This window comes from Plecotus auritus (genome assembly GCF_963455305.1).
Source record: "Plecotus auritus genome assembly, chromosome: 2".
Classification (NCBI taxonomy): Eukaryota; Metazoa; Chordata; class Mammalia; order Chiroptera; family Vespertilionidae; genus Plecotus; species Plecotus auritus.
In genome coordinates this window covers 131,455,029-131,468,050 of record NC_137771.1, presented here as the reverse complement: position 1 = coordinate 131,468,050, position 13,022 = coordinate 131,455,029, and the positions used below count along the sequence as shown (strand labels likewise).

The window sequence follows — 13,022 nt, the reverse complement described above, 5'->3', positions numbered from 1 at the left end:
TAATAAAAAAGTAATATGCAAATTGACCATACCTCTGCTACACCCACAAGCCACAACCACCAGCCAATCAGGAGCAAGTATGCAAATTAACCCAACCAAGATGGCTGCGGCCACGGAGAGAGCAGGAGGCTTGGGTTTCCCTGGCAATGGAGGAAGCCAAACTTTCCATCTGCCCTGGCCTGCCTTAGCCTCCACTTAAGGCTACAAAGTTTCAATTATAGAAGATAAATAATTCCCAGATACCAGGGCCTCCACTTGGGTCGCCGGGGGTGGGGGGGGGCAGCCTGCAAACCACCACAGGCCCCTCCCTTAGGCCACCCCATGACCCAAGGAAACCCTCACCCTGATCCGGGACACCATGTAGGGCAAACCAGCCAGCCCCCACCCATGCACCAGGCCTCTATCCTATCTAATCCTAATAAAAAATAATATGCAAATTGACTGTCACTCCAACACACAAGATGGCTGTCCCATGTGGTCAAAGATGACTGCTCCCATGTGGACACAAGATGGCCACCACAAGATGGCCAGCAGGGGAGGGCAGTTGGGAGGGACCAGGTCTGCAAGGGAGGGCAGTTGTGGGCGATCAGGCCAGCAAGGGAGGGCAGTTGGGAGGGACCAGGCCTGCAATGGAGGGCAGTTGGGAGTGATCAAGCCTTCAGGGGAGGGCAGTTAGGGGTGACCAGGCCAGCAGAGGAGGGAAGTTGGGGGCAACCAGGCCTGCAGGGAAGGGCAGTTTTTTGGGGGGAGGGGTACCCAGGCCTGCAGGGGAGAGCAGTTGGAGGGGGAACCAGACCTGCAGGGGAGAGCAGTTAGGGGTAATCAGGCCTGCAGGGGAGGGCAGTTAAGGGTGACCAGGCCTGAAGGGGAGGGCAGTTAGGGGCAAACAGGCTGGCAGGGGAGCAGTTAGTCATCAATCAGGCTGGCAGGGGAGTGTGTGATCAGGCTGGTAGGCAGAAGCAGTTAGGGGCTCCACTCAAGGCTACAAAGTTTCAATGATAGAAGATACATAAATCCAAACAGAAATGGCGGCAGCCACAGAGCTGGAAAGAGCAGGAGGCTAGGGTTGCCCCTGGCAATGGAGGAAGCCACGCTTTCCACACACCCTGGCTGGCCCAGGCCTCTGCTTAAGGCTACAAAGTTTCAATTGTAGAAGATAAATAAACCCCAGATACCAGGGCCTCTGCTTGGGTCACCAGGGGGCGTGGCTGGCCTGCAAACCACCACAGGCCCCTCGCCCAGGCCACCCCATGCCCCAAGGGAACCCCCACCCTGATCCGGAACACCCTTCAGGGCAAACCAGCTGGCCCCGACCCGTGCACCAGGCTTCTATCCTATCTAATAAAAGAGTAATATGCAGATTGACCATCACTCCAACACACAAGATGGCTGCCCCATGTGGTCAAAGATCTTGCCCTCATGTGGACACAAGATGGCCACCACAAGGTGCCCAGCAAGGGAGGGCAGTTGGGAGGGACCAGGCCTGCAAGGGAGGACAGTTGGGGGTGATCAAGCCTGCACGGGAGAGCAGTTAGGGGTGACCAAGCCGGCAGAGGAGGGAAGTTGAGGGCGACCAGGCCTGCAGGGAAAGGCAGTTGGGAGGGACCCAGGCCTGCAGGGGAGAGCAGTTGGGGGGGACCAGGCCTGCAGGGGGGGCAGTTAGGGGTGACAAGGCCTGCAGGGGGGGGCAGTTAGGGGAAAACAGGCTGGCAGGGGAGCAGTTAGGCATCAATCAGGCTGGCAGGGGAGTGGTTAAGGGGTGATCAGGCTTGCAAGCAGAAGTGGTTAGGGGCAATCAGGAAGGCAGGCAGGTGAGCTGTTGGGAGCCAGCAGTCCTGGAATGTGAGAGGGATGTCCGACTGCCCATTTAGGCCCGATCCCAAGGGCAGTCAGACATCCCTCAAGGGGTCCCAGATTGGAGAGGGTACAGGCTGGGCTAAGGGACACCCCCCCTTCACGAATTTCATGCACCGGGCCTCTAATCAGTAGATAAAATTAGATGTGCTAACTTTTATTTTTGAAGAAGTGCCAACATGTAAATTAATGAACTATAATTTGGTTTCTTTCTGGACTAGAGCAACTTAAAATTGTTGGGTTCAACTGCATTAATGAGGATTGAGCTACTCTATAAGATGCTTCAAAATATAGAGACTTAAAAACACAAACTTAATTTTCTCTTTTGTAACATATCCAAGTATGCAGGTCAGGTAAGCAGCAGCTGTGCCCTATGAGGTCATTCAGAGACTAAAGTGTTCTTCATTGTGATTCCAACATCACTTTCATGCTTCTCATCTGTATGTCCATAGTTTGCTGCCAGAAGTGACTATGCTGCAGATAATGGGAAGGGGAAGGTATGAAAAATTCACGTGCCCAAATTTTTAAGGCCCATAACTGGAAACGTCACTTTGACTTCTAGTCACATTCCATCAGTAAAAATGTAGCCAAAAGACCACATTTAACTATAAAATTTAAAAGTATTTTAAAGGATGGTTTATAAAAAATAAATAAATACATAAGTAATAAATGACAGGAATTCTTTTGGTGAAGTCATCATCACAGCCTTTTAGGTGGGGAAAGTGAGCTTTACCTGTGTTAACATGCCAACTAGAGGAAAGAGAAAGTCACCAAAAATTTTTAAGATAACTTTATTTTTTATAATTAAGTAAATAATCACTGCTTAATAATGCCAAATATGGGAGTCTAAAAAAATATGGTCTCTAGCTGAACAGCCACATACTCAGCAATAAATCCACTAAGAAATAAAGAAAAATTTTGTTGAATAGCTAGATATTTCTACAATCAAGCAAGGAGAGCATGAGGATGGCAGTCCATGAAGAAAGTATTGGAGTGTTACTAGGGGTATGTTTAAATAAGAAATAAACAAACCAAAATATCAAGAATAAATTATAAGAGACATAATGCATTGATGTAGCTTACATCAATATTGAAACAGAAACTTATGCGTACAAAACTTCTAAAAGCCTTTTTATAACTAATCAGAGAATCGGATTAAGAACCTTGCTACAATGTCATGTACAAAAGCATTTTTCTTTGTTCTCTATAAAAAGAGGTGTAAGACAAGTCATGCTAGAGCAAAAAGTCAACTCTCATATGTGAAGTGTGTTCCTTAATAAATACCATGTCATGAACTGTCATATTTTAAGTCTACTTCTAAATATAACTTTCTGTTATTCTATGAATTCAATAACTTTGCACTTTTTTAAAAAATGTAGCTGCCTAACATCTTTTTTTGTGTGACCTTCTCTCTGTTCTCACAAAAGTGAAATATATATAAAACTTTAAGTGAAATAAAAATTTTAGTAAATTTAAATTTTTTTATTTTATAACAATATTTTAAACTATTGGGAAGTACTAAATTATGGTTTATTTCTTTTTTCTACAAACATCTGCTAGACTACCATCCATAAGCATTGCTCTGAGTACAGAGCATTAAAAAGTAAATGACAGTACACCCTGGCCAGTATTGATCAGTAGGTTGAGTGTCATGCACCAAAAGGTCACTGGTTCAATTCCTGGTCAGGGTACACACCCAGGTTGCAGATTCAAAGCTTGCTCGGGGCATGTGGGAGGCAGCCCATTGATGTTTGTCTCTCACATCAATGTTTCTCCCTCTCTCTCCCTATCCCTTCCCCCTCTCTAAAATCAATTTAAAAATATTTTTAAAAGGATGCTTTATAAAAAAATAAATAAATACATAAGTAATAAATGACAGGAATTCTCCTTTTGGTGAAGTCATCATCACAGCCTTTTAGGTGGGGAAAGTGAGGTTTACCTGTGTTAACATGCCAACTAGAGGAAAGAGAAAGTCACCAAAAATTTTTAAGATAACTTTATTTTTTATAATTAAGTAAATAATCTCTGCTTAGTAATCCCAAATATGCAGGGTAGGGAAAAACATTTGTGAGTATTCTTGTATTATTATTTATTAATTATTGTATTATTTTTCCATACAAACAACTGTAAACTTACTTTGCCCCACCCTAAATTTTTTAAAATGATTTCTTCATTTTTAATTTCTTAAAAAGCCTGTTCACAGCACACTCCAAGAATGCTATACAGCAATGGTTTGCTGCTCTTAGTCAAACAGAGTATTTCAGAAAACAAAACAAAACAAATTTTAAATGGTTAATGGTTTTTAAAAAAAATAGGTCTTTGAAATTTCTGTAAAGGCAATAATCACCATTCATTGAAATCTTTGTTTCATAGTAAACACTTCAGAAATGTAATAAGTATCAACCCCAAATCACACTTCTCTAAAAAGTATACAACAGAAACAAAAATAAATATTTTTCTAGAAAGAACGTATTTGGATTTCAAAATAATGTTAGCCCTGGCCAGTTTGGCTTAGTGGATAGAGTGTTGGCCTGTGGACCAAAGGGTCCCGGGTTCGATTCCAGTCCAGGGCATGTACATGGGTTGCAGGCTCCTCCCTGGCCTAGGCCTTCATCAGGGCACATGCAGAAGGCAACCAATCAATGTGTTTCTCTCACATCGATGGATGTTTCTCTCTGTCTTTCCCTCTCTCTTCCACTCTTTCTAAAAATCAATGGAAAAATATCCTTGGGTCAGGATTAAAACATAAAATTAAAATAAATAAAATAAAATAATGTTAAAGGAGAAACTTTCAAGGATAAATAATGTTTAGATTTTTACTCTCAATGACCAGATTGGTTGGGTCTCTAGTGGTTCCAATCTGAAATCATCAATAGGAGGAATAATTACATTATAGTTTATGAACTTCAGTCCTAACAAAGACAACACAGTGCTTGCTTTATTTAAGAAGTAGCATCCAGCCAGTCTAAAAATTATTAAAAGTGAGGTCAGATGGTTCAAATTAGTTGGTTAAATTGGTACCCAATTTGTTTCAAACTTAGTGTTCATCACTTGACTTGCTGTATTTCTTTCAAAATGAATCAATAAGTACAGAGTTTGAGTGAAATGGACACTAAACTTTGTATCACTGACTTCATTAAAATATGTTAAACATGGTTAAATCTTAACATTCTGCCCTTCCAGATACCTTACATTTTCCTTATAAATGCAGAGCAGCTGCACCATGAGTTACACTTTACCCATTTCACCTAAATGTAGAAAGTTAATTTTAAACAATTTGGATGGTTAAGTTCTTATATATTTATCTTTCAGAAACCTACAATCCTTTTCTTGGATATGAACTTGGTAAAGAATTCAGTTCATATTCACAATGAACCAATAAAAAGTATTTTGCTTATGTTTATTTCCATCAGCAATTCTGAAACCAAATTTCCATTTAAGACACCTACTAAAAGAAGATATTTTCCTTTAGAATCATGGTCACAGTCTGGAAAAAGAATTGAGAAGGGCTAATTTAAGGCCAATAAAATATTTGAGGAAAGATGAAACTCAAAGCAGAGAGGTGATCAGAGCAAGTAGGTGGTAATAAAGGCCTCCCTTGTAAACACCTCTGGCCTTTCCTCCCATATCTGGAAATGTTACCTACATTTTTAAAAATTATCATCAAAACATTTTATACCACGAATCCTGTAAAATCAAGTTGATTTCAACTACATAACCTGTAGCTGTTAAAAAATTATATGATCCTGTTCATAAGATGAGAGGTAGTGACATTTTATTCTCTCGATGCCGAGCTAAAAATTCCACACATCTGGTTACCAGGGGAAAGGCACAGAAGCACCACTGTACACAGCTCGCGTTGGTATCTCAATTCACCTGTAACTTCATTTGGCGTTGGCAGCCGGCAATCGCCGCTGGGACAACACTGAAAGCAATGGGTACTGGTGCTATTCATTGTATGGGATGGAGGACCTTCATCACCTTTCAAAAACTAAGAAGCTTTCCTTCCATTCCTCTGAACATGCTCTTCATTCATTTTCTCCAAAGCATCTATCTCAGCTAAGAAATCAGCTTCATTGTCTGCTGAGATGTTTAAACCTGACAGCATTGAAGAGCTCTCATTCACTAAGGGCTTCCTCCACTCTGCCTTTCTGGAAAAACTGTGAGACATTCCTACAGTCACGAAACAAGAGCTACAGGTCGTGAGGATGTGTCAGTTCTACAGACTGACTGACTGACGTGGGTCAACCAACCCTTCCCAGCATGCCACAGCATGTTACATTCACCGAGGTCGGCACACATGAGCATGCGCTCATTACATAATTGCTGCGTCAAGTGAAGAGTTTGTAGGATTCTTTCATTTCTACACTACTGAGCTTTACTTCTTTCATTGTGGGGGCTGGAACTTGATCACAGCCTATAAAAGACATAACTAAAATGTGTTTCTTGCCTAGCACAACTGCTGGACAAGGAATTCCTGCTTTCTGCATTCTGCTGAGGTTGTGCATTTTTTTTTCTGTCCACATTCAGATGATCTTATGTGGACTTACAGTTTATTGAAGCGATCTTTAAACCTGAAATCACCTTAAATATATTTAATACTAGAGGCCTAGTGCATGAAATTGTGCATGGGGAGGGGTGTCCCTCAGCCCAGCCTGCACCCTCTCTAATCTGGGACTGCTGGCTCCCAACTGCTTGCCTGCCTGCCTGCCTGATTGCCCCTAACCACTCCTCTGCCAGCCTGATCCACACCTAACTACTCCCTGCCAGCCCAATTGCCCCTAACTGCTCTCCCCTGCTGGCCTGGTCGCCACCAACTGCCCTCCCTGCTGGCCATCTTGTGGCGGCCATCTTGTGTCCACATGGGGGTGGCCATCTTGTGTGTTGGAGTGATGGTCAATTTGAATATTACCTCTTTATTATATAGGATGTTTAATATATTAATATAATAATATAAACAACTCATTAAGGGTTGTTTTAAATACCTTGATGGCACATTTGATGGGTATAAATTTACTATATTTTTTTCATCTTCCATGCGCCCTCCATAGGCATGAAAGACAACAGATTCCTTTCCTGTACTAATGCAGCCAGTGGTTGACCATTTTATACATAAGTAAGCATGTCTTAGGGTCAACTGCTTTTTCTGCAGTAGAGTGTTCTTTTTTGTCATGGAGGCACTTTGATGTTCTTCTGAGTAGGCATGTTGTTTTAAAGCATTGAAAACCTGGTTTGATAGTTTTAAATCTATACCAATTCCATCTCCTTCCTGAAACCCGGGTGCAAAATGTTCCATTCTGGCTGTATTCTTTCTCCCACAGACTACTTCATCATGTTCGGTGGTGATGTCTTTTCCTTTTACAATAAAACCCTTTTTGGGAGTAGGAACTGGTTTTCTGGTCTATAGGGATCATCACGACTATCCTGCCAGTCAACCTCATCTTCAGAGCTACCACTGTCTTCATAGGGATGCACTTTTTGATAATTTTCAAAGGAAATGGAAACTTTGCTATGGCCATTGAATTTTTTTTCTTCACGCCTAAACTGTGCATCATTCTTTGTCAAATTCCATCTGTAGCATCTGAGCCAGCATTAGGTCGCTGGAAGTATCAGTGTTTTTCTCCAGTAAGAAATGGTCCTTCAACAACAGCAACTTTAAGAAAACAGGCAGCTTCTTCTAATTGCAGCTCTTTAGCCAACTGCTCACTCATGACATCAGCCAAAGAGCAGGATATTGTCTTTTGAAGGGTAGTCCATAGACACTTGTTGGTCCCAGGCTGCTGCCAGCCCGGGTTTGGGCGATGGCACTCAGACCAGACCCGTGGGGGTAAGGAGCCAGCCACAGAGCACAGGAGAGATGGCACCTCCCAGCCTCCACAGGGGACCTGAGGCGGGCTGGGGCAACGAGGGGGGGGGGGAGAATGGGGGAGGAGTTGTGGTGACAGATATCAGCAGCAAGCACTGTGTCCCTGCCACACCCTGTATTTTATTTAAAGATCCTAAAATTGGGTTTTTTGTTATTGACCATTTCTATTTTTATTAAACAAGAATACATTTTAAAACATATCTATATTGTTTGAGTTTCTACATGATAAGTAGTAATAACTTTAAAACCACGCATAATATGCTTGCTAGCTATTATCAGTATGCCAGCCAGGATGAGCCCATGTGGCAGATGGATGAGGGATAAAGCAGAGAGTCAAAGTACACTAAAAGTTCATGACTTCATTGTGAAAACGTACAGTTCTTCACATAGGAAAATATAGTCAGTCATAGTGGGGAAGTTCATTCTGAAGTTTAAAAAGTCAAACTTCTTATCTCCTTAACTTGCAAATAATTCTAGTGGCAATTAAACACTTAAAGAAATTTTGTAAAAAAGAAGAATCAGTGTGGAGGATTTCTTTACAGACCATCAGCTTTCATCTCTAGACTTTATTCAGGAGTACATCATAAACATCTATAAACATATCCCGGTGACTACTGTGTTTTTATTTTTATTTTATTTATTTTTAATATGTTTTTATTGGTTTCAGAGAAAAAGGGAGAGGGAGACAGAGATAGAAACATCAATGATGAGAGAGAATCATTGATTACCTCCTCCTGCACCCGCCCCTAGTGGGGATTGAGCTCACAACCAGGGCATGTGCCCTTGACCAGAATCAAACCTGGGACCCTTCAGTCCACAGGCCAGCACTCTATCCACTGAGCCAAACTGGCTAGGCAACTGTATTTTTAAATATCTGGAGAGATATCCCCGTAAACATCCATCCATTCAAGGTTTTCCTGACTTAAAATCTTCCATATGCCTATATTTCCCTATCTTCCCTCCAGTGTCTTGGTTTTAGATACTCCTCACAGGACAGTTCTAAGTTTAGTCCCAAACCACCACACACACCATGACACTGCAGACTAATTCGGGAACACATAACTAGCATGCCTGCCAGAGCCAAAGCTGTCTCTAACGAAAAATAAGAGAGCAGGACCTTGCTCCATTTTGTCCCAAAATATTTGTTATGTGCAAAAAGAAAAAGAAAGTGATTGTCAATCTAATAACATACTGAAAATGCTATTGTTAGAAAGACCAACTCTGTTGTCCCTGAGTAAACTGTGGGACCTGGGAGAATAGCCTGAGATGTTTTTGTTAACAGGGCAGGAGTGAGGCTATAAATTTCCACTTAAGCTTCCTCTAGGAGAGGTGCCCGTCTAACTACAGAAACCACATGGAAACAGATGCCTTGAAATGTGCCAACCAATTTGTCCATATAAAGGTATATGGACCCTTCTGTCACTAAAACCATCAGTGCAAACAACTGGCAGTTTACAACTATATAATCTATTTTCACTTGGAAAAAAAGCTCTCCTGGCTATATTTAGACACCCTCTTACATAAGGTACTAAAATGTATCCCATTAAATAAGTTAACACACCTAGCAAACTGCTTTTTTTATTTCCATGGAAAAAATTAAATCCCCTGGAGTTTGTGACTAAAGTCCCATTTTTTATTAAGTGGCTTTATCTTTTCCTACTTCAAAGTATTTTTTCTCACACCCACTTCCCTCAACAGCACCTTTGTGTTCAGGCCTTCATCTTAGAAGACGGTTTCTTTGCACTAAGCTGATAGTTAAAAGTTTTGGGATATTTTCTGGTTGGTGGACTGGGTGATTAGTTTATTGAAATGTTTTCACAGCCTTCTTTTGTAGTTCTCTATTGCTTTGCATCTTTTTTTTTTTTTTATGTTGTCTGAATTGAACTATACTTACCATCTGCTGTTTCAGGCTCTCAAATGATCTGAAACCTTTGAATTTTGTTAAATCATTCCTCATTATTGCTCTTTTAGTAGTATCTATAAAGTCTATCTATTTCCCTCTTCATTATTTCTCTATCATTTACATACTTGTCATGGAGATACTAAAACACCAAACAACTAGTTGCAAATGCAAATTCCTCAGCCAGACTACAGCTGATTCTCTATCTTGAAGTATACTTTCCCCATCACTTTGTTTCTATCCCAAGCTTTTTATTTGGTTTATTTCCAGCATGTGAATCAGAAAGACCTTCAATGACATCTTGATAGTTTTAGTGTATTAGATCCTTTGAATTGGTTTTAGCTATTATCTTAGACTACTTTTCTCCCACAACATAAAAGTTTTATTTCCCATGTCTTTCTTTCTTTCTTTCTTTCTTTCTTTCTTTCTTTCTTTCTTTCTTTCTTTCTTCTTTCTTTCTTCCTTTCTTTCTTTAGCTATTCCTATCTCATTTTTAAAAATAACTTCAATATTTGGTAGAAATGAAGGTTTTAAAAAAAAGTAATTAGCATGATATGCCCTGAAAAAAAGATAAAAAAGGAGAAAGCTGTTTTGGTCTAAACACACACAGAGAAGCAGAACCTTTTCATAGGACTTTGGTGCCCATAGACAATCATAGGTGTAAAGCTTCACAAAAGTTGATAGGTGGAAGGAAAGGGTAACACAACTTTTTGATAACACACTCAGTAATACAGGTAATACGATCTACTTGCATTTTTAGAGGCTTTTGTTCCAACCAGTCATTTACCCTTTCATTCTTTCATTCTTTTATTTGTCTCCCAGTTATCAACTACTGCATAATAAACCACCCCAAAGTTGGTGGCAAAAAAACAGTAATAATTTATTATTTCTCTCAATTCATTGGGTTGACTGGGGTCAGCTAGGCTGTTTTTCTGCTCCCCCTGGTGGGGTCACTTATGAAGCAGCATTCTGCCTGTGGCTTTGCTGGAGATGGAAATTTACAAGATGACTTCATGCCCATATTTGCTAGGCTGATTAGAATGGCTGGGGAGTGCTGCGCTTCTCTCTCCAGCAAAGTGAAAGACATCTGACACAGTGGTTCAGGACTCTAAGAATGTAAAGTAGAAGCTGCCAGGCACAACATCATTTCCTCTGCATTCCATTGACTGAAGTAGATCACAAGGCCAGCACAATTCAAGGATGCCCTCTGCTTCTTTGTAAGAGAAGTAGCATGTCTAGGCTTGGAACAATTGTTTTTGGCCAAAATTCACATTCTTCCTATGCAAAATGTACTCATCTCAAAATAAGACCCCCAGTTTTATTCAATCATGGCATTAAACTCTGACTCAAAAAATGCAAGATCTCATTATTTTAATTAGGCCCAGATATGAATGAGATTCATCAGATGCAACTCCTTTTAACCTAAAACCTTTGAACTTAAAAATGCAAGTTATCTGACCCTTGCATAACCAATATTCAACAGCGAGACAGAGACAAAGCAATTACAATAAACACTTTTATTCACAAAGGAAGGGAATGGTAATCATAGCCATGAGTCCATAGCAAATGAGTCCATGAGCCCAAATTTCAAAACTATAACTGGGAAAACGGAAGGAAGGAAGGAAGGAAGGAAGGAAGGAAGGAAGGAAGGAAGGAAGGAAGGAAGGAAGGAAGGAAAGGAGGGAGGGAGGGAGGAAGGAAGGAAGGAAGGAAAGAAGGGAGGGAGGAAGGGAGGGAGGGAGGGAGGAAGGAAGGAAGGAAGGAAGGAAGGAAGGAAGGAAGGAAGGAAGGAAGGAAGGAAAGGAGGGAGGGAAGGAAGGGAAGGGATGGAGAGATAAAGGGAAGGGAAGAGAAAAAAATACAATAAATTGGGAACATGTTTTCAGTCCCCCAATTTCACCAGGCACAGAGAACGTTTTGTGACTAGTCTGCTTTGTGGCATGGGTTTCGTAATTAATTGTTCTCAGCTGGGTTCACTTTCTGAAATCTTGGCACCTCTCTTTGAGACATCTTTCCTTTTCTATTAAAAAAAAAAAAAAAAAGTGCCTGTATTTTCATCTGAGAAGCTCTCTCAGCCTGCTTCCTGCTGGTAGAAATTTGGAACCTAAAAGCTCTTTTGCAATTTGAACTGTCTGTCTTTTTGTGCCTGACTTCATAGTATGTTTTCTAATAAAATTACCTTTAAAACTGTGAGTTTTCTGTAAATATTTTTGGATTTCACTCACTGCTCCCAAAGTCTCATGATTTAGGTTTGTTATGGTAGCACCTACTCCCAGGAAAGAATTCCTGTATGACTCAGCATTTAGTAAGGGAAACAGAAACTAGACATGGGATAAGGGATTTCTTACAGGAATTAGACCTCACACAATTGTAGAAAGGGCTGGGGTAATAAAGACTCAAAAGAGGAAGTTGGTGGCTCAAAAGAATAACCAAGTGATCGATCTGAAAAACCAGACATACCCAGATGCTAAAAAGAGATCATGAAAAAGTACCAAGCGGAGAAGTCTGTGGAAAACTCTTGCTTTTTTGAATATCCATCCAAGAAAGTGGTGGTGACACGGGAGTTGCTGTTGGTCAGTAAGTTCAGTTAGGAAAAAAGAGCTAGTTTCAGAGTGGAGGAGAGAAAGGACAAGCTGGGACCTTGGGACACCTCTGTGACTATCTGTCACAACTAACCATGACAACCTGTGAGAACAATAGCTCTTCCTCCTCTTGCTCCTCCCAAATTTCATACAAGTTTCTCTTTTGGCCAACTCTGCTGCTGCAGCAAAGAGTTCCTAAGAAATGGCATTCCTAACAGAAACAAGTTGATGAAAGAACTATCCAGCACAGGCAGGAAGCGTAAGCATTGCTTCCAAAAATGACAGCGACTCCAGAAGGAGCTAATTGAAATTTCCATGATAAACCAATATGTGAGCAATTTTATATCCTGACATTTTTACATTTTAGAAAGATCATTGAAACTATGTTAAGTTATGGCTCAGAGCTCAGATTTTAGAGTAAAATACTCTGGATTTTAATTCTGGATGTTACTTACTAGTAATATGGCCTTGGGAAAGTTATTTAACTTTAAGTCTCTCATCTTAAACATGAGAATAATAGCAATGGTATTCATGTTGTAAAATGATGTGTCTAGAGTAATTAACACAAGACTGGAACACATTAGGTACTTGACTCTTATTAGTTGGCATTGTTATCCTTGAAACAATAAAACATCTTCATCTTGAAGCACACCTTTTTAAGTATTTAGCATCAATTTCATAGTACCTAGAGACTTGAAAGGGTACTTATTCCCAAGGTGTAAATGACTTTTCCATTTGTGATGGTTAATTTTATGTGTAAATTTGACTGGCTATGGAATGCTGAGGTTAAACATTATTGTTTAATGTCTGTGAGGGCATC

The 13,022-nt window shown here is 40.7% G+C and overlaps 1 pseudogene across 1 annotated transcript; it reads right to left on the bottom strand.

Annotated features, from left to right (window-relative positions):
• Positions 1–5,845: 5,845 nt before the first annotated feature.
• LOC308241201 (serine/threonine-protein kinase RIO3-like) lies at positions 5,846–9,677 on the bottom strand (annotated as a pseudogene). The gene is made up of 3 exons: positions 9,615–9,677; positions 6,814–7,592; positions 5,846–6,455 (listed from the first exon to the last, which is right to left on the bottom strand). The product of its transcript is annotated as a serine/threonine-protein kinase RIO3-like (transcript).
• Between the last annotated feature and the right edge of the window lie 3,345 nt (positions 9,678–13,022).